The following is a 25,816-nucleotide window of genomic DNA, read 5'->3' as shown; positions in this document are numbered from 1 at the left end:
TGTACACACAAAGGCTAAATGCAAACCAGAGTTATGCACAGGTGATCTCTAAGGCCGTACTGAGAAAATAATGATTAGATTATCACACATAGCAGCCTGTCCTGCACACAGCAAGTCAAAAAAGGATGCACAAACCACAGCCAGCTCAACACGGGATAGCTCTTCCAAGCCATCTGCAGTGAATTATGCTGAGATTTCCAAAAACACTACAGGTGTAACAGTGCTACCCTGAAGGGCAACTTAAATACAGCAATCCTTACACTGCCTGAACATGGTCCACTTGTTTTTAATGCTTCTTTCCTTACTGGTTGCTAGTTTAGAATGAATTTTTTAAGGATTTATCTTGATGACTTAGAAAAATACACGACAATTCTCTCTTTGATCCCGGTAATACACGATCATAAAACTGAGTAAGGCTTTAAAAAAAAAAAAAAAAAAAAGTCCATAGATCCCATTGTAGAAATTTCCAGGACGCCCTCCCAGGTAACAATCAGGAAATCTTCAACAGCTCCAGGAGTGCTCCAACAGCTCCAAAATAACCCTCATGTTCTGAAAAAAGTGCTTTCAACTGCCCCTTGGACCAATAATCTAAAGCATATGCCAAAAGCCGCATGGCGATCTTATTAATTCTCAAGAAATTTCCAACAAATACCACCTGGTTAATGTTCTCGAAGCTACAGCCCATCCTGGCAATCCAAACCTCTCATAATCTCCTCCATAATGTCTCGAACTAGTTTATCCACTTTGGTGCTACCTCCACGAGATGCCATTTCAAGAGCTTCTTCAAAAGTGGTAGAGCCAGTAAGAAGACAGCAGAGACCAAAAAAAGTTTCCTCCTCCAAGACTTGTGCCTTTGACCCTCTTGTAATTATCTTTGGAATACACTGCTAAAATGCTAACCCCTGAGCCAATGTTCACCAGAAGCAGAGGATGTGGGTTTTTCAACTCAAATGGTAACTTCTGACATTTTTCAGAATCAGCAGGATTTTCAAAGTAATAGCACTGTGACCGTCCATTGAAACCAACTGAGTCAATACATAAAATTCCTTGGATTAAGCAGTCTAGTTCATGCAGTTTGCAAAGCTGAAGATCACCTATCTTTGCATCCACACAGAGTCAGGGCCTTCAGCTCCAGGTGCACGTCCCTAATGCCCCTGGACCCATAAGCCACATTGGAGTTCAAGTACTTCCGAATGCTTTGAGGACTCTCCACTTCTTCCTCTTCTTCTTCAGCAGTGATGTCTTTGGGTTCAAAATAAACCAGCTTGACCAGGGTTCCACCAATCTCCAAGCCAAACCATGGAAAAAGCGGCTGCTTTTTCCGGAGGCTTTCAACCGGCGGCGGGAGACCTAGGCAGGGCCGCTGCAGGAGTTGGGCCCATCCCACCGCACACCATCCGCCAAGGCCCGGACAGCAGGCGCTGAAGCGCTGCTCGCTGGGCACCACAGTGGCTCCCACCGCCGTCCTTCGGAGCCGCAAGGGCGCTGGCTCCCCAGCCCATGAGGATGAGGTGGCGGCAGCCCTGCCATGGCGCTCCAGGGTCGCACCAAGCTGGCCTGCTCCCATCCGCAGCAGCCAGGGCTGCCGCTGGAGCCAGCCCCCCAGCGCCAGAATCCTCCTGCCTCCTCCGCAGCAGTCCAGCTGGAGCCTCTGGATATGCTTTGATGAGGCAATTGGACCTTTTCTCCTTTCTTCTGTCTTCCACATGCTTGTACCTGAACCCCCACATTCTGTCAGCTGTATTTTTATTTTTGCATTTCAAGGTCAATGCCAAATTCATTCTTTACTGAGACCCATCTTTCACATGTTGCTTATAGGTTGATCCTCAAAATTGAAAATTAGTGCTTTCCCTAATCTATATTATTGTGTCTTTTTAACTATCATTTACTGCATAGTCAAATAATGTGCAACAATTACATTTTGTTATAGGCTTAAGGTCATGATCTCTAGAATCCTTGGAGAAGACTGTTCTAGTGTCCAAATGAAATAAATTATCTTTTATCATTTCAGAAAAAGCTTAAGATAATGCTGTATTTTAATGGGCTTTGTATTTGGTTCATGACTTATTTTACACAATTTTTGTTGTTTTTGTTTCCTGGAATTTCCATTTGTCTTTCTTTTCTTTTTACTGAGAGAAAATTTCTTTACTATATCATGGATATCACCCATTTCCATAGTTATGCTATCTTCAGTGTAGACCACATTTCATTTTTGTTCTTGAAGACATTGTATTTGGGGGCCAACTGGCTTCCTATTCTGATTTAGACTGTTTAGCAAACTCCATGCACAACTCTCACCCTGGAATTGTTTTTGATTAAACTTCACTCCTAGTTCTACTCCCTCATATTCTACATCTTTGTTGGTTTGTACCTCATTTCTCTGGAATACATCCAAAGGCATATTGAACAGAAACAAACAAACAAATAGATGGGAGATAAAATTTATGAGTACTTGCAAATTTGAAAATGTCTTTCATATGCCTTCACCTTGATTTATAGTTTGGCAGAGCACAAAATTCTATATTCAAACATTTTTTTCCTGTCGCGACCCCTTGCCCGCAAGGAAGACGCAACTCGAGAATCTTCTTTCAACAGTTTATTCAGGCCCCTGGATATTTCTTCTTCTTCTCTCTCTGATGCCCCTCCCAGCCTTAATAAAGCATCCCAAGCCCCAATGCAAAGCTGCCGCGTGGAGCTTTCTCACAGGGTGGTGAAAAATCATGTGCCAACTCTCCCAGATAAGGAGTTGTTTGTCACAGACCACAGCGGAGCCAGCGTCATCTTGTAATGGCGACCATAATCTGCAGAAACGGCAGAAGCGGCTCACCACAGTTCCCCCTTTCTGTTTTCTTAAAACAATACAGGCAAGAGTAGAGGTCCTATCCCACTGTGCAGAAGTGGCTGCATAGTATGACTTAGTCCTAAGGAGGCGCCTTCCCCAGATCTGAAGCCATATCAGCCGACGCCTTTTTTCGTGGGGCGGGGCGTGAACGCGTCTAACCCGCATGCAATAGGACATGCTCTCCTTGAGGTCCACGTCAAGGATCACTCAAGTGCAGTGCCTTGCCTCGCATCCTGTATCGTGACGATGGTGGACGAAGGGGGATAGCTGAGGCTGAACTGTGGCTGTTTATAATGACAAACAAGTTGACAGCACCCTGAAAGAAAGGCACGGACTTTAAGGCGATAGAAAAGTACTAGTGTAGAAACCCATCTGCGTGCAATGGCAGTAATACCGGCAGAGTGCAAGGGCTTTCCAACACTAAGAGAATAACAAGGAAAGTCATGTCGATCCCAGTGCAATGTTATAATAACTTGGGGTGTAACGACCATGACAAAGGTTTACTGCTTAAGATGCGCAAGCCAGACTTGAGGTGAGTTGCCATTTTCTAAAGCTGCAAGAGCTTGTATGATCATAGCCTTTTCTTGTGCATGGCGAGTTTTAAGGCGACAGAGAAGCCACAAACAAAGTACAACACCGAAGCAACACATTGCACCAAAAATGCCCACTCCCACCCATTCCTTAAAAAAGGAAAAGGCAGAGGATAGCCAACTGGTGAATTGACCCAAAGTCACTGGTTCGACACGGGTGCTATTCAGAACAGCAATCTGAGTTAGTTGAGACTGGATCAAGTTTTCTGCTTCCATGGACCAGGTTCCGGATAAATATTCCCCGATGATGCGGGAGGCATTTCTGGAATCATAAAATCTGACAGAGGTTATACATAAATGTGCACGTTGATCAATACAACCCAAATGTACTAGGTCAGACAATTCCTCAACTTGAGCTTGAAGCAGATCTATCCTTTGATTAGCAGCTAGAATCCCAGATAAAGTGTGTTGATTAATTTTACTTTGAGACTCAAGTATGGTGGATGTTTGTTGAATAACCTGATTAATAGTGGCAGCAGTTTGTACCTGGCTGGCCATGGCTACTCCAGCTGTAACTGCTGCAGCAGCAGACACCACCACAGCTGTCACTATAGCTGCCGTAATTCCAAAATCTCTACGGGCTCTAATCAGTTCAACAATAGGAAATGACTCTGGATCTGCAGTAACCGGGATCGGGACAAAAGTTGGAAATTTCATAACCATTGCCGTAGTCCAGGAGCCATTCCAACACTCAGACAAATAACAGGTAATATTAGAACAATTAAGCATCCCCTGTAATGTAACATTAGCCAAAAGAAACAGGAACGGAGATTGGAGACGGACTGCTGTGGAGGGTAATGTAGCATTAGATAATTGTGAATTATTTGCAGAAATTTTAAGCCTCCTACCTCGCTCCGAGTCTTGGGTACTGCCAGAAACATTAAACAGCCAACTTTGGACTCCTAATATTTCCCTGGGGAAACACAAGCGCGGACTAGACTAGCCCAATCTGAGGGAGTCATGCAAAATCTAGTAAGTCCCTCCACCTGAGTGAGAGTGAAAGCGGCATCTATGCCATAAGTGCGGACAGATTCTGCCAAGGTTTTAATTATCTTAAAGTCTAAAGGCTCATGATATCTTCCCCTGTTATTGTCCTGAAATACAGGGTATGCAAGTCCCATATCTGTATTAACTGTCCTCCAAACTTGTGCATGAAAAGATCTCCCGGAACCTTGGCTCCCCCCCACATACGGAGGTGGGGCAATCGGCACCATATCTTCTTCTAGATATTCTACCTCCTCCTCCTCAGAGTTTTGTTGACCGATGTTAACTCCCTTCCCCTTCTTACAGTAGGCCTGCGTGCCCTGTGTCTCCTTTTTCTTCTTTTTCATTTTTATCTTATGTAGTTGTTGTAACAATATATCAAGGTCCTCAGAACTCTCTGAGTCGCTTGTGTTCTCAGGCGTTTTTAATTCGGTCAAGTCTGGGTAGAGCCTTCTCCTATTTTTATCTTCAGGCTCTTTTGCCTTCTCACTACTGTTACTTTTAATACTCTCTGCCACTTCACTACATGATCCTTCAGATTTTTCCTCATGCAATTGCTCAAGAATAGCTTGACCCTCACTCACAGCTTCCTGGCATTTACCATCTGTAAGGCAACCACGGACCATTTTCCAAAGGGGTATCACCCCACCCTCTAATATGCCCTGCTCAGAAGCAAAGTCAAGATCTTTGCCTAATTTATCCCAACTAGGCACAGTAAGGCTGCCCGAAAATGCAAACCACGGTGCAGCGATATCTATCTTCTGTAAAAATCTCTGTAAAGTACTATGTTTCACTTCCAGTCCCTTGGAACGTAACAGGCCATCTAGGGCCAGGAGAAGCGGACTTGAAGATGCGGCACCCATGACACAACAACAAAGGAAGCACAAAAAAAAGAAAGCGAAAGTAGGAGCGAAAGTACACAGTGCAGCTGCAATAAAATGTAAGGCTCTCTCTTTCATTACAGAGGAGCTGTCCCGCTTTGGTCGCGGATCCCACTTACTAGGGACTAACCCCGCTTTGATCGCGGATCCCACTTACCTGGGACTAACCGGTGCACCACCCCTGACTGCTGAAAGTTCTGGTTCCCGGGTCTCGGCACCACTTGTCGCGACCCCTTGCCCGCAAGGAAGACGCAACTCAGGAATCTTCTTTCAGCAGTTTATTCAGGCCCTTGATATTTCTTCTTCTCTCTCTTGGATGCCCCTCCCAGCCTTAATAAAGCATCCCAAGCCCCAATGCAAAGCTGCCGCGTGGAGCTTTCTCACAGGGTGGTGAAAAATCATGTGCCAACTCTCCCAGATAAGGAGTTGTTTGTCACAGACCACAGCGGAGCCAGCGTCATCTTGTAATGGCGACCATAATCTGCAGAAACGGCAGAAGCGGCTCACCACATTTTCCCTCCTCAGAACTGTAAAAACATTGTTTCATTCTTTTCTAGCACAGAGTGTTCCTAATAAGGAGTTTGATGCCAGTTTATTATTGTTTCTTGGTAAGTGTCCTTTTTTTCCTCTTCTTCTTAAGAGACTTTTAAAAAAATTGTACTTTTCCTAAGTTTATTGCAGCACTGTGCACAACAGCCTAGAGATGGAATCGACCTAAATGTCCATCAGGAGGTGAATGGATCAAGAAAATGTGGTATGTGTGGTATGTACACAATGGGAATTCTATTCAGCCATAAAAAGAAGGAAATCATGCCATTTGCGACAACAGAGATGAGCGTATAGGGCATTATGCTAAGTGAAGTGAGTTCATGACAGAAGGACATATTCTGCAATATTCCACTTACAAGAGATTCCTAAAATAGTCAAATTTGTAAAAGCAGAAATATAATGGTGACTGCCAGGGACTGGGGGAGGGGGAATGGGCAGTTGCTGTTCCATGTCTAGAAAGTTTCAGTTAACCAGGATAAGTAAGTTCTAGAGATCTGCTGTACAACACTGAGCTTGCAGTGAACACACTGTCCCATAAACTTAAAATGTTGTCAAGAAGGTAGACCTCATCTTATATGTTCTTACTACAATAATAAATAAATAAATAAATAAATAAATAAATAAATAAATAAATAAACAAATAAAAATTCTTTCTCTAATCATTTAGTGTTCTAAAATTTCATGGTGATGTGACATGGACTTTTTTTTTTCTTGGTACTCATTTATCCCCTTTACTAGGAATAGTTATGTCTTTAACTTTGGAGGAGATCTCTTTATAATTATTACCATTTCATTCTTCCTTATTTTAATTTTTTCTCTATTCTTTTTAATTTTTTTTTTTAAAATATTTATTACTTTTATTTGTAGTTGGACACATTGTCTTTATTTCATTCTTATGTGGTGTTGAGGATCAAACCCAGGGCCTCACATGTCCTAGGCAAGGGCTCTACAACTGAGCCACAACCCCAGGCCCAACATTATTTTTTTTTTTGTGGTGCTGAGGATCGAACCCAGGGCCTCACATGTGCACATCACATGTCCTAGGCAAGCGCTCTACTGCTGAGCTACAACCCCAGGGCTAACTTTGTGTGTGTGTGTGGTGCTGGGGATTGAACCCAGGGCCTTGTACATGTGAGGCAAGCACTCTACCAACTGAGCTATATCCCTAGCTATTTTTCTTCTCTATTCTATTTGCAGGATATTGGAACGTCTGGATTTATTTTCTTTGCTTCACATTCTCCTGAAGCTCTCTTTTTCTAATCTTTTGATTTATGTTCTAGAAGGGGTCCTAGGCTTTGTCTTTCAACACTTCAATTTTATTTGGGGGGTTACTGGGTATTGAATCTAGGGGCACTTTGCCATTAAATTACATACCCAGTCCTTTTTATGTTTTTATTTTAAGATATTGTCTTACTAAGTTATTAGAGCTGTCCTGGATCCTCCTGTCTGAGCCTCCTGAGTCCCTGGGATTACAGATGTGTGCCACAAAACCTGGCACACTCTCCCATAAACTTGCAATTGATTTTTAAAATTTTAGCAATCATATGCTTAGTTTACAAGAATTTCTTTTTGTATTTTTATTTTGATGTGTGGGGGGGACAGGGAGAGGGGTAGGATTATCTAGTGCTAGTTTTATGGAAGTAATAATATGTTTTCAAATTTCTCTAAGAACACAAATTTAAATATTTTAGTTTTTTTCCCCTATTTCATAAGCCGACAATCTCTGTTATTCTTTCTAGATTAGTAAATCTTGGATTTGTTTGCTTATTCTGCTTATTTTCTTTCTTGTACTCTTTAGTTGTCCATCATATTTAAGAATGGGACTCTTCTAGATAGCTTTTCGGAGTTTCTTACTATTGAATATATAGGTCTTTCCTCCCACAGGTTAAGTGCCTGTGATGGGAGCTCCATGTACATGGGAAGGATAATTAATTATGGTAATGCTGGTTACCAATATAAGCCTCAAAACTTTATGGTTTTCTATGATATATGCTTATTTCTCAACTGCAGCATAGTTCAGATGTTCCTGATTCATGGGTGGCTTTCCCTCATGTAGTGACTCAGAGACCAAGGCTCCTTCAACTGATGCTACAGGCATCTTCTCTGATCTTTGTGCCTTCTGCTTCTGGCTGGCAGAGGGTGAGAATGTGAAAAGGCACTTTTTCTTTCTTTATTCCTTCCTTTCTTCCCCACTTCCTCCCTGCCACCCCATCATCCACTCAGTACAGAACCCAGGGCCTCACAAATGTTTAGCATGTGCTGTACCATTGTGCTACACCCTCAGCTCCACAGTTGCTTTCTTAAAATCCCTGGCCTGAAAGTGACACACACCACTTCTACTCACGTTCCATGTAGTTAAATAGCTACATTTGGATATGAGGGAGGCCAGAAGATGAAATGCCCAGTCTGGTAGTCCCTTCCCAGGAAAGCATCACATTAAGGAATGAGGAAGCCAAGTTCTTGGTGCATAGCTAACCATAGCTTTAAAAAAATAATAATATTTTTAAAAATTGTGGATGGACAAATACCTTTAATTAATTAATTAATTTATTGATTTTTATGTGGTGCTGAGGATCAAACCCAGTGCCTCACATGTGCCAGTCGAGTGCTCTACCACTGAGCCACAACCCTAGCTCTAGGTAACCAGAACTTTAATAAACAGATTTACCCAATCTTGCCTTAATCTTGGGATAAGAATGGTGATGCCTTTTAGTTTTTCAGGGAGAGGTTTGGAACTCCAAAGAAGAAGGCAGAGGGCTTTACTGAGGACACTGATGTCCATCCTCAGCATACCTAATTCTCCTCAGTTTATTCTGTTTTTCAGAAGAAGAAACCTTATTTTATTTTTCCCAGAGGTGAAATGCTAGTTGGTATTCCATGTATTTAAAAATAGCAGAGGAAGGCAGGAAGTGTAGGCAGATAACAGGTGCCATCATGTGCTAGGCCCACTTTCAAACAATCCTTCCATTTTAGCCTCTCAGCTCCTTGCCCTTAGAGGCACCTGCAAACTGATCCTGAAGCTTCCTTGGGTTTCTGCCATGGAGACTGATCTCTCCTACACCAAAATCACTTCCTGCATATTCCATCCTGCACTGGCAATTCTCCTCCTGCTTTCCTTGGTGTTCTGAATTAATTCCCATTTTATAATTAGGCCTTAGAAAGGTAGGGAAGAAGAAGCCTTGTGCTGGGTCTTGAAGCTCCCAGAAGTTTCCTTGGAGGAATCTTTCATGTATTCAACCAGAGTTTGATTTGGCTATATTATCTTTAAAAGGTCACTTGTATGTCTGCTCAATTGTTTTAAAGCACGTTCAGAACTAGCAGCTCAGACAACTAACTGTGGGTTTTCATCAGGGAGCATGGCTCGTAGAGTCTGTCATCCTCTGCCTACCAAAAGGCCAGGCAGGAGGGTGATATTTGAAGGAGGACATTTGTTTCAATTCTTTAACCTCTACTCTTGAAATACGTTGGAACAATCATTGGCTTAGTCTTAGCCATAGCTGCTTTGAATGAGTTGTGGTTTAGCATTATGACCTTCATTTTAACAAAACAACATAGTACCCTTATTAAGCCTGTTATTGTGACTATTTTAGGAAATTTTAAGAGACATTATCTGATATCTTCATCTTTCAGAGAGAGATTTTTCAAACAACTCATTGTTACAAAAACTTGACTTTTTTCAAAACCCAAATACATCCCCTCCTTTCTGAGAATGAGAATTTTGCAATTCATTGTAGAGTCATGTGCTGCATGCAGATGCTTTGATCAACAAGACAAACAGCACACGTGGTAGCTGGAAGATACAGCCTAGTGTGTAGTGGGGCTATGCCACCTAGGTTTGTGTATGTGCACTCTGGTGTTCACTCAATAACATTGCCTAAGGATGTGTTTCTCAAAACACATCCCTGTCATTAAGCAACATGATGGCATTTCCCTTTATCATCTTTTTAAAGTTCTTTAGTCTTGATTTTATTCTCTAAAAACTCTGAAAGTGTCTCTAAGATCATGGGAATTCAGGGCTGTGGTTGTAGCTCAGTGGTAGAGAACTTGCCTGGCACATGTGAGGCACTGGGTTTGATCCTCAGCACCACATAAAAATAAATAAATAAATAAATGTATTTTTTTTCCATCTACAACTAAAGAAATAATAATAATAATATAAATTGAGGTTGAACTGGGTTGGTAATTGACTTCATACTTTACCCAGCTGCAATTCTCAAATGGGACAGGATAAAGGTGTGCAAGGTGAAGAGTAAGGAAATGAGTGCTCTGTGATTATTTAAGGCTTTCTTAATTTAATGTATGGTACAATTTTAAATAATTTGTCTGTTTCTGACACATTTTATAAATGTAAACGTAAATGAAAATACACATTAACTGGAAAGCTAATTGAGAACTTTGTGGTTTTTTCCAACCTTGCAATAATGTGGCCATGATTCCCAGATGATAAAACTTTTTGGACTCTACTTATAGTAACTGTATCTTCCTTTATTTATTAATTCTATAAGGTTAATAAAATGTACACACTATTTGTTGACAATGAACAGCATACATTTTATGTTATACATATTGTATATTGAATGGGTTATTTTATTATACACTTCAAAACTCCTGTACAAGATAACATAAATAACATGAATATGAAAATAAAGTAAATTAAAAAAATTCAGTTGAGTACATTTTGGTATGTATCTATTTTGAATATAATATATTTGGTGCTCATTTCCATAGAGAAAATACTTTTCTTCCTTTTAAAGATTTCTTTTAGACATACAAAATAGCCTCACTATTTGTAGTGGATTGAAGAAGGAATCTGCAAAATTCATGTCCATTGGAACCTCAGAATATGATCTTGTTTAGAAATAAGGTCTTTACAAATGTAATTAGTTAAGATGCCATACAGGATTAGGATAGGCCCCCAAATCCAATGATTGGTGACTTTGTAAGAAGTTCATGGGAAGACACAAAGACACGTATAGGGTGAATACCTCTAATGACAAAGGCAGGGATTAAAGTGATGCAGCTACAAGTTAAGGAAAACCAAGGATTCCTGGCAACCACCAGAAGTTAGAAAAGGGGCTAGGAACAGAATCTCCTCTGAGCCTTTAGAAGGAACCCACTCTCTCAACACCTTTATTTTGATCTTCTGCCTCCTGAACTAGGACAGAGTAATTTTCTATTGTCTTAAACCATGGGGTTTCTGGTAATTTGTTATGGGAAATCCTAGGAAACTGCCCTAGCTCAAATTTAAAACATCTCCTTCTGTGAATACTTCTAAGTTGAGTATTTAGTGGAGCTCCACAAATAACTACCAGCTGATAACTTTCCAAATGAGAGTTAACTAACTCAGTGGTGCCTAGAGGAGCATTTCCACAGTAGTCTTAAAGAAAACATTATTTACATATTGCCATACTAGTGTCTGTTGTGCTCCGCTGCCTTTCCCATCCTCCACCCTCCCCCTTCCCCACCTCTCCCCTCCCCTCCCCTCCTCTCTCTCTACCCCCTCCACTGTATAACCCTGAGGGTCTCCTTCCATTTCCATGCAATTTCCCTTCTCTCTCCCTTTCCCTCCCACCTCTCATCCCTGTTAAATGTTAATCTTCTTCTCCTGCTCTTCATCCCTACTCTGATCTTAGTTACTCTCCTTATATCAAAGAAGACATTTGGCATTTGTTTTTTAGGGATTGGCTAGCTTCACTTAGCATAATCTGCTCTAATGCCATCCATTTCCCTGCAAATTCTATGATTTTGTCATTTTTTAATGCAGAGTAATATGTAAATCAATGGATGTGTAACTGATGTGATTCTGCAATCTGTGTATGGGGTGAAGATGGGAGTTCATAACCCACTTGAATCAAAGTGTGGAATATGATATGTCAAGAAATTTGTAATGTTTTGAACAACCAACAATAAAAAATTAAAAAAAAAAAAGAAAACATTATGATGAAGAAAAGCCATTTTTCCCCTTCTTTTTCATAGAAAACATACTGTGGATTAATATAAAATGCTTTAGTGCAATTTAAAAGCTTTGATCACATGAATATGTTTATATGAATTATAGTCAAAGGAGATGACATAAATGAAGGTTATCAAATTTTATGCTGCAAAGAGATGGTACTCACAAGTAATTTGAAGAATTTTTTTTTTTATTCTTCTGTCAAAACCCACAGCTGGTGCCCACATTGTGTTTTATTAATTAATCTTGGGAAGATACTAATAAGAAATAAGTGTTCTGCAGTACTTATGAGAAAAAAAAAACAGATCAAATGTATTTTCTTGAATGATGAATTTTTATGATTTTATAACACGGAGAAAAAATATAAAAAATGAGAAATGCCACAGGAATAAATTAAAATTATTATTTTAAAAAAATATTTTTAGTCGTCAATGAACTTTTATTTTATTTATTATATGTGGTGATGAGAGTTGAACCAGATGCCTTTGACATGCTAGGCAAGTGCTCTACCACTGAGCTACAACCCCAGCCCTACAAAATTGTTATTTTTGTCAAACCATGGATGTATTTTATTCAGAATAAATTTGTGCAATTTGTATATTCATAGCTAAATATGTCATTGAGTCTGGGGAAAAAAACACTTGGTTGAATAAATTACTTTTATAGAAAAAGGCCTACAACATGGTCCACAGAGGCTTACTCAAGCTGTCATTTTGATGTTCTGTCGCCCTCTACTGCTCAGAGAGACAAATTACAGTTAGCCCTTTACCAAAGTTGATTTCTTTTCTACAGGTTAAAAAAAAGAAAAAAAAAAAATTTTATCCATTTGCTTAATCAACTACTTATGTTCAAAAATAAATAAATAATACTGGAAATTAGAATACATAAAATCATGTGTTTATGTCTCTGTGAACTCCTCAATGGTTAGGGACTCTGTTTTATCTTCATATCCCTGGCAGCCAACATACTGCTTAGCATGGTATAGTACTTAATAAATGTTGGGTAAAGAAAATGCTGAGGCAATCTGTGAAATTATTCATGTCTTCATTTATCATTTTTATGAAATTCCCTATTATAAATATCATTACCATATATTTATAAAATTAGTAAAAAAATTCTAATATATTAATTCCATAAAGAATTAAAGTTATTTTAACGTTTACGTAACTTACCATTTCATTTTGACTGTGGTTTAACATGGGTACTTTTGTGGTTATGTTATTCTGATTAGTAAATTGGAGATTTTTTGCTGGTTAGTTAGGATCAACTGTGGGAGCAGAAAACCTGAAATACTAGTGACTTAAGGTCTGAGTTTATTTCTGTTACACACAAATCTATGTATATCAGGTCTGACATGACGTTTACATCATCCACAGGATCATGACTCCTTCTGTCTTATAGGTCTATCATGTATCAGCCATGTGTAGTAAGTGGCATGAGGAGGCACAGAGCCTCTGTGAGAGTGCATTAGGACGTCTGTATGCCACATCAGTGTGGAGGTTGGCATATGGGTATTCTGACAGAAAGTGTGATGTAATGGTCCATTACAACTGTATAAGATTGGTGTGCCAATGCTATTTTTATTTTTTTATTTAGAGACAGAGTCTCCATAAGTTGCTTTAGAACCTCATTATGATGAGGCTAGCTTTAAACTTGTGATCCTTCTTCTTCAGCCTCCCAAGCTGCTGGGATTATAGGCATGTGCCAGGGCTGGTGTGCTCAATTCTGAGCTACATGATGCCCAGTAAATTTCAGAAATTGATATTCTATAAATTCATAGCCCCAAATTGGTACTCATAGGGCCCAAATATCTTGTTTATTTTGTAATACAGCCTTCTCATTCTTCACAGTAATGATCTTGAACCGATTATTTCCTCAAATATCTGATCTTCACATCCTGTCCTTCTGATACTTTCTGCTTCACATTCTTACATCCTCATTTTCCCCATAGCTCTTCATGTTATAATTTAAGAAATGGAAGCTGCTAAATGGGCCCTTTCTCACCAAGGTCATATCTTTTTTCTATGTCATATCTACAAATTCTCAATAGAGTTTGCACCTTTTTTTTTTTTTTTTTTTTTTTTGCATTGAAGGAGGAGTATCTACAGCCAAAGTCAGCTACAGGTGTGAATACAGAGAATTGGATTCTCTCAAGGACACAGTTTTGAAAATGAGTAAGAGAAATGGATTGTAGAGCAGGGAATAGAGGGATGTGTAAAATACCAATTAAGATGATGGATCATGGAATCTAAGTGGGACTAAAGAGAGAAATGAGGACATTATTAAGTGAGGACTGTGACAATATGGAAACATTAATAAATTGTAAGGGGGCTGGGGATGTGGCTCAAGCGGTAACAGGCTTGCCTGGCATGCGCAGGGCGCTGGGTTCGATCCTCAGCACCACATAAAATAAAATAAAGATGTTGTGTCCACCTAAAACTAAAAAAATGAATATTAAAAAATTCTCTCTCTCTCTCTCTCTCTCTCTTTCTCTCTCGCTCAAAATAAATAAATAAATAAATAAATAATAAATTGTAGGTCCTGTGAGGTCCTTTTTCTTTGACTATTAGGTTATTTGTGTTCTTCTTATTGATTTATAGAATTTCTTGTATGTTTTGAGCATCATCTTTTGTTGGTTGTAAGGTTTGTATTTTCATTCTATCTGGGGGTTTCCTCACAATTTTTATGATATGTTTTGATGCACAGATGTTTTAAACTTTACCAAGTTTATATTTTTTGATTTGTTTTTTTTATGTGTGAATTTGGAACTCCTTTTCTATACTGAGATTTTAAAGGTTTAATTTAAATCTAGGAGATTAAAATTCTCCTAGAATTTAAAGGTTAACCTTTTTAAATTTAGGTCTTCACCTGAAATGTATTTTTATTTCTAGACCTTAATGCTCATTAACTTCCTCATCAATTCATCAAAGATGCTTAAAAAATACTGATGCATTTTTTTGCCAAATTCAGAAGACACAATTCAGTCCTAGATTTTCATTTTATTCAAATTTTCAGTAGCATTTGGCATTTTCGGCACCTCTCTCATCCTAAAATCCATTGTTCAAATCCTTTCATTAATGATAGACTTCCTTATTTTCTCCCACTTCTTTCAAGGCTCTTTCTCCTTTAATAGAAGTACCAATTGCCATGATTTAGAAAGTACTTTTCTATGTGGTAGGCTGTATGTTTGTACTTTTTTTTTTCAATGCAATCCTCACAACAGACTGATCCATCAGAAATGGTGTGGATGAGGAAACTAAGACTCAGAGGATTTATATAACCCAGTATTCAAGTCCATGCAGATTGAATTTGATTTTGAATTTTTAAATGCTTCACAGTGCTAGTGCTGTTGCTCTCATCTAATATCTACATTTTGGAGTTGTCATAACTTGGTCTAGGATCCTATTCTCTTTTACAGCTTTAAAAACTATTTATATACCAAAATGACTTACACATTTATGTTTTCATCTCAGACCTATTTCTTTTTTAAGTATTTTTTTAGTTGCTGATGGATCATTACTTTTTTATTTATATGTGGTGCTAACAATTGAACCCAGTGCTTCACACATGCTGGGGAAGCACTCTGCCAGTAAGCCCTGACCCCAGCCCCCCAGCCCTTTATTTCTTGAGGTGTGCATGTAATTTTGCCACTTATATGACTCACAGGTGCCTCAAACTTAGCATGATCTTATTATCCCCAATCTCAGAGATTGGCAATTCCATCTATAAGGTGTCTCATGCCAGAAACCTGACAATTATTTTTGGTACCATTTTCTCCCTTCATCCAATCCCTCACAAAAATTTTTAATTCTACTTTTAAAATATGTCATGATCTGTCTGCTTCTCTCCCTCTCTTTTCCACTTCTATCTGCCACTATCATAGTTCAAGGTGACCACTCTTAGACTCTCCTAATTGATCTCACTTCTCTGGCCCTTGCATTTTTTTTCTATTCTTCATTCAGCAGTTAGAGGGATATTTTATACTGTGAATTAAATCATGCAGCTTAAATCTCTCTCTCTTTTTGAGGATCTGGTGATTGAAACCAGGGACTGGCACATGCTAGGAAAGCAAACTACCAATGAGCTGTCTCCTCTAATTTTATTTTTTTTTTAGTTTTTATTTTATAGACTGGGTCTTGCTAAGTTGCCAAGGTGGCCTTGAACTTGAGATCCTTCTGCCTTATCCTTTTGAGTAACTGGGATTAAAAGTATGTGCCACCACATTTAGCTTTCAGCTCAAACCTCTCCAATGGTTCCTGGAAAGCATGTCATATTGTCTATTGTTCACTACTATTCTCCTTTCCTGCAGGATAACTTGAAGGTAGGAGGGCCTGTCACTTGCTTTAGCTAATTCAATGTGCACAGAAATTTTACATGCCACTATAGACAGAAGCTTTAAGAACTGAGCTTGCTTCTGCATTTTCTTGTTCCTTTTACTGTGGCTAGTAACCATGTTCCACATAGTGGATACATTGGTCCCAGAATAAGGACAGTGACATTCCAAGTGCAGATCCCACTGCTAAACTATGAAGGACACATATATGAGTAAGATATTCATCTTTGTAAGCCACTGACATTCTAGGGTTGTTATTACAGCAAAACCTAGTTTACCTGGATAATACAGCTCCATGTTGCTCTTGGGATCTTTAACATGGCCTATGGTGCTCTGCATGGTCTGGCCCCTGCTTCCACTTCTAATCTCAGCTTTTCCCACTCCTCCTGCTATTCATTATTCTCCAGTCATGTAAGATTTCCTTTAGTTCCTTACCTTCCCAATTTCTTTTTCTTCTCAGGAATGTTAAAAGTGCAAGGAATACTATTTTCCCCACTTTTCACTAGCTAATTCTTTATCTTTATTACATATCAGCTTTTTCAGAATGTTTTTCCATCACTCCCCAATATATATTAGGTTTTCAGTTACGTTCTTATAGAATATTTGCAAACAGAGATGAGTGTGTAGAAGGGAATTTGCACTCATTTCAGTTTATAATTATTCTAAGGGGTATGCTTTTTCTCTGACTCTATTGTTAGCTGTGAGTGACAGATTCCCCAATAAAAAAGTGACTTAAATAATAGATAGAGGTTGAATTTATCTCCTATCTGAAAAATTCCAATGGAAGCAGATTTCATAATTTGTTCACTGACTCAGTGATGTTATCAAGTACTGTGGCTTCTTCTTCCTCTTTTTGAATGGTGCTGGGGATTGAACCCAGGGCCTTATTCAGGCTAGGCAAGTGCTTACCTGGTGCACTACATCCCCAGCCCTTTTTTATTTTTTGAGATGGTGTCTCATTAAGAGGCATAGGCTGCCTTGATTTGGGATCCTCCTGCCTCAGCCTCCTGAGTAGCTGGTGTTACAGGTGTGTGCCACTGTACCCAACTTGCAAACTGGGGTTCTTTTTACATGTCTGCTCTGCTATTCTAAAAGGTTGGCTACCACTTTTAGTCTTCTTGACCCAATATCACTAAAGATCAAAAGGAAATATTCAGCAAAATCAGTTCACAGGGACAACATTTAAACCATGGGCCCAGAATAATTCTCAGAGGACAAAGGCTCGTGAATTTCAGCAGAAACTTAAATTTCCATGTGTACAGAAAATGTACTTGTTTTGTCTAAACTAGGCTTTCTCCTAAGTCCCAGCTTTTGGATAATGGCAAAAAGAAAAAAAGAGAAAAGAAAATTAACTAAATAATTTGAAAGCTTAGTCAAGCAACTGAATTAGCCTACTTTGAGAAGTATTTACTTCCTTTCTCTTAGAAAACAATTGCTTACTAAAGCTCTTCCCAAGAGAGCATCCAGAACTGATGTGACTTCTGTTGCTTTGGGGCAAATAACCTATGCACATCCTTCTGGCATTCTGGTTGGTTTAGCTGGTTCCTGGTGTTTGCTTCTAGTCTCCATTGTGTGTGGGTCTGTGGCTGAGTTGTTCTTTGCTTCAGTGATTGTGTTGGCTCCCTGTGGCTGCTGTGATTACAGATTCCTAAATTTCTCCCTGTGTTAGCTTTTCATTGTTGTAATCAAAATATCTGACATAAACAAAAAAGGGAGAAAAGATTTATTTTAGCTCATGGTTTCGAAGATTCAGTTGATGGTTTGTGGGCCCCATTGCTTTGGGCTTGGGATGAGGTAGAAGAACATCACTGCACAAGATAAACCCTTCCAGGGCATGACCCCAGTGACGTATTTCCTCCAACTGGTTCCCGCCTCTTAATAATTCATTCATATTATCAATCCATCAAATGGATTAATTCACTGATGAGGTTACAACCCACATGATCCAATCATTTCCTAAGACATTTTCATGTAGCTCACTGACCAGATGAATACTCCCATTACCCAGGAGGAACAGGCTCCAAATTTCCTTGTTCAGCTACTCTGAATGTGTGTGTGTGTGTGTGTGTGTGTGTGTGTGTAATACATTTATAATATATTTCAATTGTCAATTCATGTTACATATCAGAAAGTTAATTTTTCCCTGAGATAGATGTACACCCAGGTGCTCTCTCTCTCTCTGTCTCACACACACACACGCACACACACACACAAACACATTAGGATTTTGTTTTAGATACATACACATGCATATATGTATATTTATATATATGTAATACACACACACACACATCCAAGGAGAACAACATTAGGACTTGTTTGATATTATATGTGCATACATATTTCTCCCTTGGCCCAGGAGGACCACATGGAAGCTTATCTATAGCAACCTTGATTTTGAGCACAACTGAATAAAACAACCACCTCATAAACACAACCACTCAGCCAGTTTAAAGGCCGAATCAAAATTGTCTGGGACTCCCCAGCCAAACATAACTAGGGGGAGCAAGGTGGTCCTCAGCTGAGACCTGAGCGGCCTCGGGATGGGCAGAGCCGGGGCCTCCTGACCCCCGCATTCTGTTGGCGGTTGCAGCGCTGCGGAGGCCCCCTGGTGCCCACTACCCAGCTACACGCCTGCTCCTTCCTTTTCAGGCTCTTTGGTGGCTGTCACCCTGCCGCGCTGGGTATGGGGCTTTCTGCTGCCCACGGTGGCCGGGCATGACTACGTGGAAACCTACCGCATTTTTGAAGAGCTCTTCCGGAAGCTGGACCGTCATGGGTACGGGATGGTGGACATCGAGGAACTGCCGAGAGGCCTGGAAGCCAGGGGCGTCCCTCTGATGCAGGACAGCAAGGTGGGCCGCGGTGGCGTCTGGACGGCAGGGGGCTGGGGTAGGCAGCTCGAGGCCCCTCGGTCCTTCCCAGCTCTCCTCAGGGGCTCAGACGTTCTTTCCCAGTGAGCGGCTTCCTGCAAACGACGGGCTCTGGGAACACTTGGTGCAAGTTCATGTTCTATTAGTGAGATGCTTCGTGAAATGGACAGGGAACCTTACTGTTCTGCCTGAGGGCCCGAGCCACCCAAATACATAGAAGGCAACACGAACCAACTGAGCCAGTCGAGGGTCCCTCCTGGTGGCTGATGATGCTTCATCCAAGAGCTCTCCTCAAGGGCACCCCGGCTTGGAAACTGGGGCCTGCCCGCCTCAGAGGAGTTGCTCCCAAGGCTCCATTCCTGGGCAAGTGCTCCTCAGGGAGCAGGAGGATGTCTTGGGGCTTTCCCATGTGCAGTTGCCTTTTGGCTGAAGCGGGGAGGGGGTAGTAATTACAACCACAGATTTTCAGCTCAACCATATACTAAAGACATATCTATACTATAATACTGTACACTATGGTATAGAATTGTCTTAAACAAATGACAGTATAATTACTATTGTATTTTCAGAGGCTCTTCATTTCCATAGCTCTGTATTTAACCAGTTGACCCAATAAAGTAAAAAAAAAAAAAAAAAGACTTTGTTTTACTTTAAGCTTCTCTAAGAGACTACATGAACCAATGGGCAGTGTGGGAGAGGTTGTAGAGGTGCACATATGTTTAAAAAAGGACTGTGACCCCAGGTTTTGTAGAAATCTTTTTCAAGATAAGAAACGGAATTAAATTCAGAAAGAGAAAGGAAATAATGTTTAATAAATTTTTCTCTGGAAGACTCGAATTAAATGATGGATGTGAAGGCAAGGGTCCAGAAAAAAACACTTAGCATAGTAACAGTCAATGTTAACTGTATCATTCTTAGGATTGACAAAGTGCATGCCAGAGAAATGAGATACTATGTGGTAAGAATAATGCTATGTCATGTTTTAGTAATGGAAATTGATGGTTTTTTCCCTGAGGCCTATCCAATCATAGGTGGCAGTCTTAATAATAGTCAGTATGCATTGGTTACACTGGATTCTGTATGGCCACGTTTTCTTTCTACTTTTTCAGCATTCACCTTTAAACATTAAACAAATCAAAACAAACAAATAACAATAGCAACACCCTTCCCAGTGGTTACATCACTCTTCCCATCTGAATTTAGCCCTAGAATCTTACAATATCATCTGTCTTTTCAGTAAGAGCTGGATCCTCTCCTCTTCTTCATCAGACTATCTAGAGTTAGCGCTGTCTTCTGTACCTCCACCTCAGGGATGACTTGGTGCATCAGGGACATTTGGCATTGTTTTTGGACATTTTTGAAGATCCTGATTGTGTGTGTGCATGCACATGTGTGTGCAAAGGGACAGGAATACTGCTAAACATGTCATAGTGCACAGGACAACAAAGAATTACTTGATCCCAAATGTCAATAGTATTGGGGTTAAGATACCATGACTTATTCCACCTGCAAACCCTGAGATTCCTTGCTCCTTCCTGCCAATAGATGAACATGCCACTTAGTTCACTGGTTACATGGAGGTGGTCAGCTCGAACCTTTTCAAACTTTTGGTACTCTCATAGTTTCCTCGGTTGTAAAATGGGGACAATAATGGTGCTTACCTCTTAGGATTATTTTGATGGTTAATGATCAAACTTATGGAAAATGCTTAAAATTGCCTGCTGAGACTTAAGCAGTTAATTAGCCTCTATATTATATATGTCAAGTATTAGCTTATCTTTATTTATGCCCGTGCTTACTTTCTTTCCTTTAGTCTCAGGTAGTGAAGTGTTTCTTCTCCTTTTCAAAGTTGGTTCTTCTTGGCCTCATGTCCTTTTATCTCCTTTAAAAGAGGAAAGGTACAACTTTCTTTTCTTTGTCAATGCTTTTGGTGTTTTTTTGTTTTTTTTTTAACAGTGCTGAGTATTACACCCCGAGGCTCTCTATCTCTGAGCTACATTCTCAGTACTTTTCATTTCTTTCTTTCTTTCTTTCTTTCTTTTTTTTTTTTTTTTTTTTTGAGACAGGGCCTTGCTAAGTTGCCCAGGCTGGCTTCAAATTTCTTTTTTCCTGTATCAGTCTCCTGATTTGCTGAGATTATAGGAATGCTCCATGGTCCCTGGCCAACTTTCTTTTCTTTATCCTATATTTTCAAGTTCTTCCTGTCTCATAACAATTATCCTCCCTTAACCATGGCTCTCCCATCTTTCCCTTTTCCTACTCTGTTCCACTTTCAGTCAAGGTCTTTGACAGAGCAAGGTCTACACTTTCTGTCTCATTTCCCTTACTCCATTTGTCTGAAAGATCACTTTTCAAGTCCAAACTATCATTTTAGCATGAGTGACTCACAAATTGACAGCTATGCTCATCTTCTGGGTCTCTATACTTCCTTCTGTGATTGGAGTATGGATGAAGTGTTCCACCACTCAGTTATTCTAGACCCTTCCTTCTTCCTCACCCCAACATCCAGTTAATGACAGGGTCCTGCATGATTCATAGTGTATTTCACAACCATGCTCCTCCCTCTTCATCTCATTGCTCCTAGTAGTGCTGGCCTCCACCATCTCTCTCACTTAAGTTGCTGAAACCATCTTATAACCAATCTTTCTGCCCTTACTTTTTGCCTTTAGTTCTTCTGTGCTGCAACTATATGACACTTTGGAAAAGTATTTCTGAAAAGTACTTCTGGTTATTTCATGGCCCTGCTTGAAATTATTTAGGGGTTTGACATCATCAGTGACAAAAGTACAAGCCTTTTAATTTTGTATACAGAACTCTTCCTGACTTCTTGGTGGGTGTTGGGTTTGGTGGACAAGTTTTTACCTTGCAGAACTTTGGAGGCCTAGACTCATTTTTCCTCCTGTGCATTTGCCATCTTGTGCATTCCTCTGGTGAAAAAAAAATGAGCATAAGGTCATCTATGTAGGAGGATTTCATTGACCAGGCCCAAAAGTAATACACGTTACTTTTATTCATACTTCACTGAAGAGATTTTTTCCTACATCCATACTTAACTGCAAGAGAGACTGAGACATGGAATCCCTAGGAAAGCACAAATGGGTGCCCAAGGGAGGTGAGGGGGAATGTCAATAGACAGCTAGTATCTGCCTTTCACATCTATGATACCCCATACCTTTGTTTTCTCACTTTTTGTTATTGTTTTTCAACATTTAACTTGAGTCACCTCTCCTGTGAAGATTTCCTCCATTCATATCCCTCCTTCATAGATTCCACTCACAACTTTGTTCTGCACTACTTTCATGGTGGTTTTGAAACATCATTTCACTTGTTTGCTTATATATTTGTGTATGTGTCTGTCTTCCTTAATAGCTAGAAGCTTCTTAAAGGCAGGGACTATGACATATTCTATTTTCCTAGCAATTAGAGAAGTGATTTACTCATTTACTGAGTGACAGTTTTAGTCAGCTTTTTAATTTTTTTTTAAAAAAAAATTATAGCTGTGACCAAAATACCTGATGAGTATGACATAGAAAAATCAAAGTTTATTTGGGGATCATGGTTTCAGTTCATTGGTAGCCACTCCATAGTTCTGGGCCCAGGTGAGGCAGAACAGTATGATGTAGGAAAGCAGCTCAGGATATGACAATCAGGAAGGGGAGGAAGAGGGGCAGAGGAGGGAGAGAGATGCACTTACTGGGCATAAAACATGAACCTCAAAGGTGCACTCTCAGTCACCTGCTCCTTTCAACCACAACCTACCTTCCTACAGTTATCACCCAATTAATCCATATCAGTGGATTAAGCCACTGATTAGGTTCCACTTCTCAATCATTTCATCTATGAAAAGTCGTGCATTGTCCCACACATGAATTTTTGGGGGGACATCTCATAACTAAACCATAAGAGTGAATAAATACATGAGACTTGGGTGGAAGAGCAGTCAAGTCAATTTCGTTTTTTTTTTTTTTTTTTTTTTTTTTTTTTTCTTTGATTTTGCAGTACTGGGGATTGAACCCAGGGCCTCATGCATGCTAGGTAAACAGGCCACCACTGGGCTACATGTACTGCACCCCCACCCCAATTTCTAAATTTTTTTAAAGTTTTGGTAGTCAAAAGATTCTGGTGTGTGTGTGTGTGTGTGTGTGTGTGTGTGTGTGTTTTACTCTAAAATGAAAGTACCAGTGATTATGGCAGAATATCTAATTTACCTGGTGTAAATGTACAAGTGTTTAAACACTGTAACTTGTAATCTACTTTGCCCAAATCTTTCTCTAATATCATTTTTTTTTCTTTCTTAAAGGTAATTTTAAAATCTATTGATAGTTACACACATAGTCTGCTGAGCTTTTGTGCATTTATGGAATACCTTAGAGATACTGAGAGAAAAATAAAATTGGCTTTTTACAGTTTGGACACAAATAATGATGGTTTGTTTTTGTTTTGTTTTGTTTTGAACAGTTAGCAAACATGTTTTAGTAAAGGTTTATTATTAGATATTGGCTTCCTGGAAAGCTTCTACAAATCTCATTCTGTCCTTTGTTCTGCTGTTAGTTCTTGTAAGGAGTACTTTTAAGTATGGTAGTTTTTATTTAATACTATCTCTCAAAAACATGAAACACCAGGAAAAGCCTCTACTCTTTCAACAATATGTTCTTAACTAAGGATCTGAGGGACGTTCATACTATTTGGTAATTTTTTATATGATTGAAGTTCCATATGGCAGTGATACTTAAACTCTATTTCCAAAGATAAGTGTTCTCTAGACAGAGGAAATAGCTCACTGGGAGGTTTTGGTCCTGAAGAACTGGGGGAAGAGCAGGAAGCCAGAAGCCCAGAGCAAGGGGAAGCAAAGTAGAAGATGAGGCCTGCAAAGCAACACAGGCAAGGCCTGGGAAGGTACCTGGACTTGATCCTAAAGGATAATGAGGAGGGAAGCTATGAAGAGTTGTCAATAGAGGAAATAATACCAGTAGATTTATGTGGAGCATGGATTTATATCTGAGTAATAATGGAACAGTTGTGCTGGAAATAATGATTTGTGAGATATTTGAAAGATATTTAGGCATGGAATATATTCATGACTGAATGTGGAGGAGGAGGGAAAGAGGCAAGAGTGATTGATTTGAGCAACATTGGAGGGTATGGTATTTATTGATACAAGAAATATCATTAGGAGGGGCTGAAGATATAACTCAGTTGGTAGAGTGCTTGCCTCACAGGCACAAGGCTCCGGGTTCAATCCCCAGCAAGCCCCACAACAAACAAACAAACAAATAAATAGATAGATAGATAGATAAACAAATAAATAAATAAATAATCAGGTATCTCTAGTTTTGTCTTTGTCTTGGCCAATAGAAGAAATAGCTGAAATATTGCATTGATGTTTCATGGAAAATTGCATTGATGTTTCATGGAAAATTGCAATAATGCATTGAATGCAATTTATCTTTGATTTTTTTTCACAGTTTCCAGTTGATCCTTATTTTCTTTATTTCTTTAAAGGAGTGATTGATACTGCAGAAGTTATTGATGCTTTTATGTTAATAGGTGTAACTATTTCTGAAAAAGGTGCAATGAAAATTATTGAAGGGTCAGTATACACACACACACACACACACACACACATTTACATTCTATTGCATTAGTTATTGTCCATTATGCCACATGGTTTAATTAGCATGTCCTTATAATACAGGTCTTCTATAGTTTGGATTTTGAATGTCCCCCTAAAGCTCACATGTTGAAGGTTTGCTTAATCCTTACCCCTAGCACTACTGGAAGGGGTGGAACCTTTAGAAGGTGAGATCTAGTGGAAGGAGGTTAGGTCACTGGGGGCATGACTTTGAAGAAGATATTGGGACCCTGGTCATTTCCTGTCCCTGCTTCCTTACTACCATGTGGTGAGCAGCTTTGTTCCATCAAGTACTCCAGACCATGATGTACTGCTTTGCTGCAAACCTAAGAGCTAATAACCAAAAGGTAATCTTGGAATGAAACCTCCAAAGCTGTGAGCCAAAAATAAATGTATCCTTCTTATATATAAAGAAGGATACATCCTCAACCCTTTTTATTTTTTATTTTGAGACAGGGCCTCCCTAAATTGCTGAAGGTGGCTTTGAACTTGCAATGCTCCTATATCAGCCTCCTGAGTTGCTGGGATTATAGGTGTGCAACTCTGGGCTCAGCAAATCCTTTCTTCTTTTCTTCTTCCTCCTCCTCCTCCTCCTCCTCCTCCTCCTCCTCCTCCTCCTTCTTCTTCTTCTTCTTTTTATTCTTCTTCTTTTAAACAAACATCTAATGTTTATTATTAAATTAGTATATTTGAAGGCATTTTCCTGATATCGGTCCCTCACCACTACCCACAAACCCCCAACACACAAAGGGAGTTCACACCACCTTTGCATTAGAATCTTGCAACTAAGCATTAGATGGTAGGTTTATAAATGGGAGCATAGTTGCAAATATATCAGACAAGAGTTCTTACAGCTGCAGCCTTATTTTTAATTAAAGTGTTTGAATGATGAAGGAAATCCAGCAAGGTCAAGGCCTAGAGGGCAGACTGGACCTATTGGCTATGTTGTATTGAAACAAACATCTTTTAAAGCAAAACTAGGCAAATGCTCTATAGAAAAAGGTGCCACTGGCACTCAATTTTGACTTTCAGAAATGCAGCAATGTGTTCCAGAACAGCTCAATCCCTAAAAGATGAAGTTCAAATTCTTTGGTGGGCCAGGTGTTAAGCCACTGAAACGGCAAGTCTGGATGGCTTGAGAATTTCATTTCTCTAGCCCAGAGCATATTAATGTTAAGA

The 25,816-nt window shown here is 39.6% G+C and overlaps 1 pseudogene; it reads right to left on the bottom strand.

Moving 5' to 3' along the window:
* Nucleotides 1-490: 490 nt before the first annotated feature.
* LOC124099337 (pantothenate kinase 2, mitochondrial-like) lies at nucleotides 491-1,600 on the bottom strand (annotated as a pseudogene).
* Between the last annotated feature and the right edge of the window lie 24,216 nt (nucleotides 1,601-25,816).

This window comes from Marmota monax, unplaced genomic scaffold (assembly GCF_021218885.2).
Source record: "Marmota monax isolate L192 unplaced genomic scaffold, Marmota_monax_Labrador192_F-V1.1 WCK01_AAM20220418_F8-fsc01222, whole genome shotgun sequence".
NCBI lineage: Eukaryota > Metazoa > Chordata > Mammalia > Rodentia > Sciuridae > Marmota > Marmota monax.
This window is presented reverse-complemented; position numbering and strand designations above follow the sequence as displayed.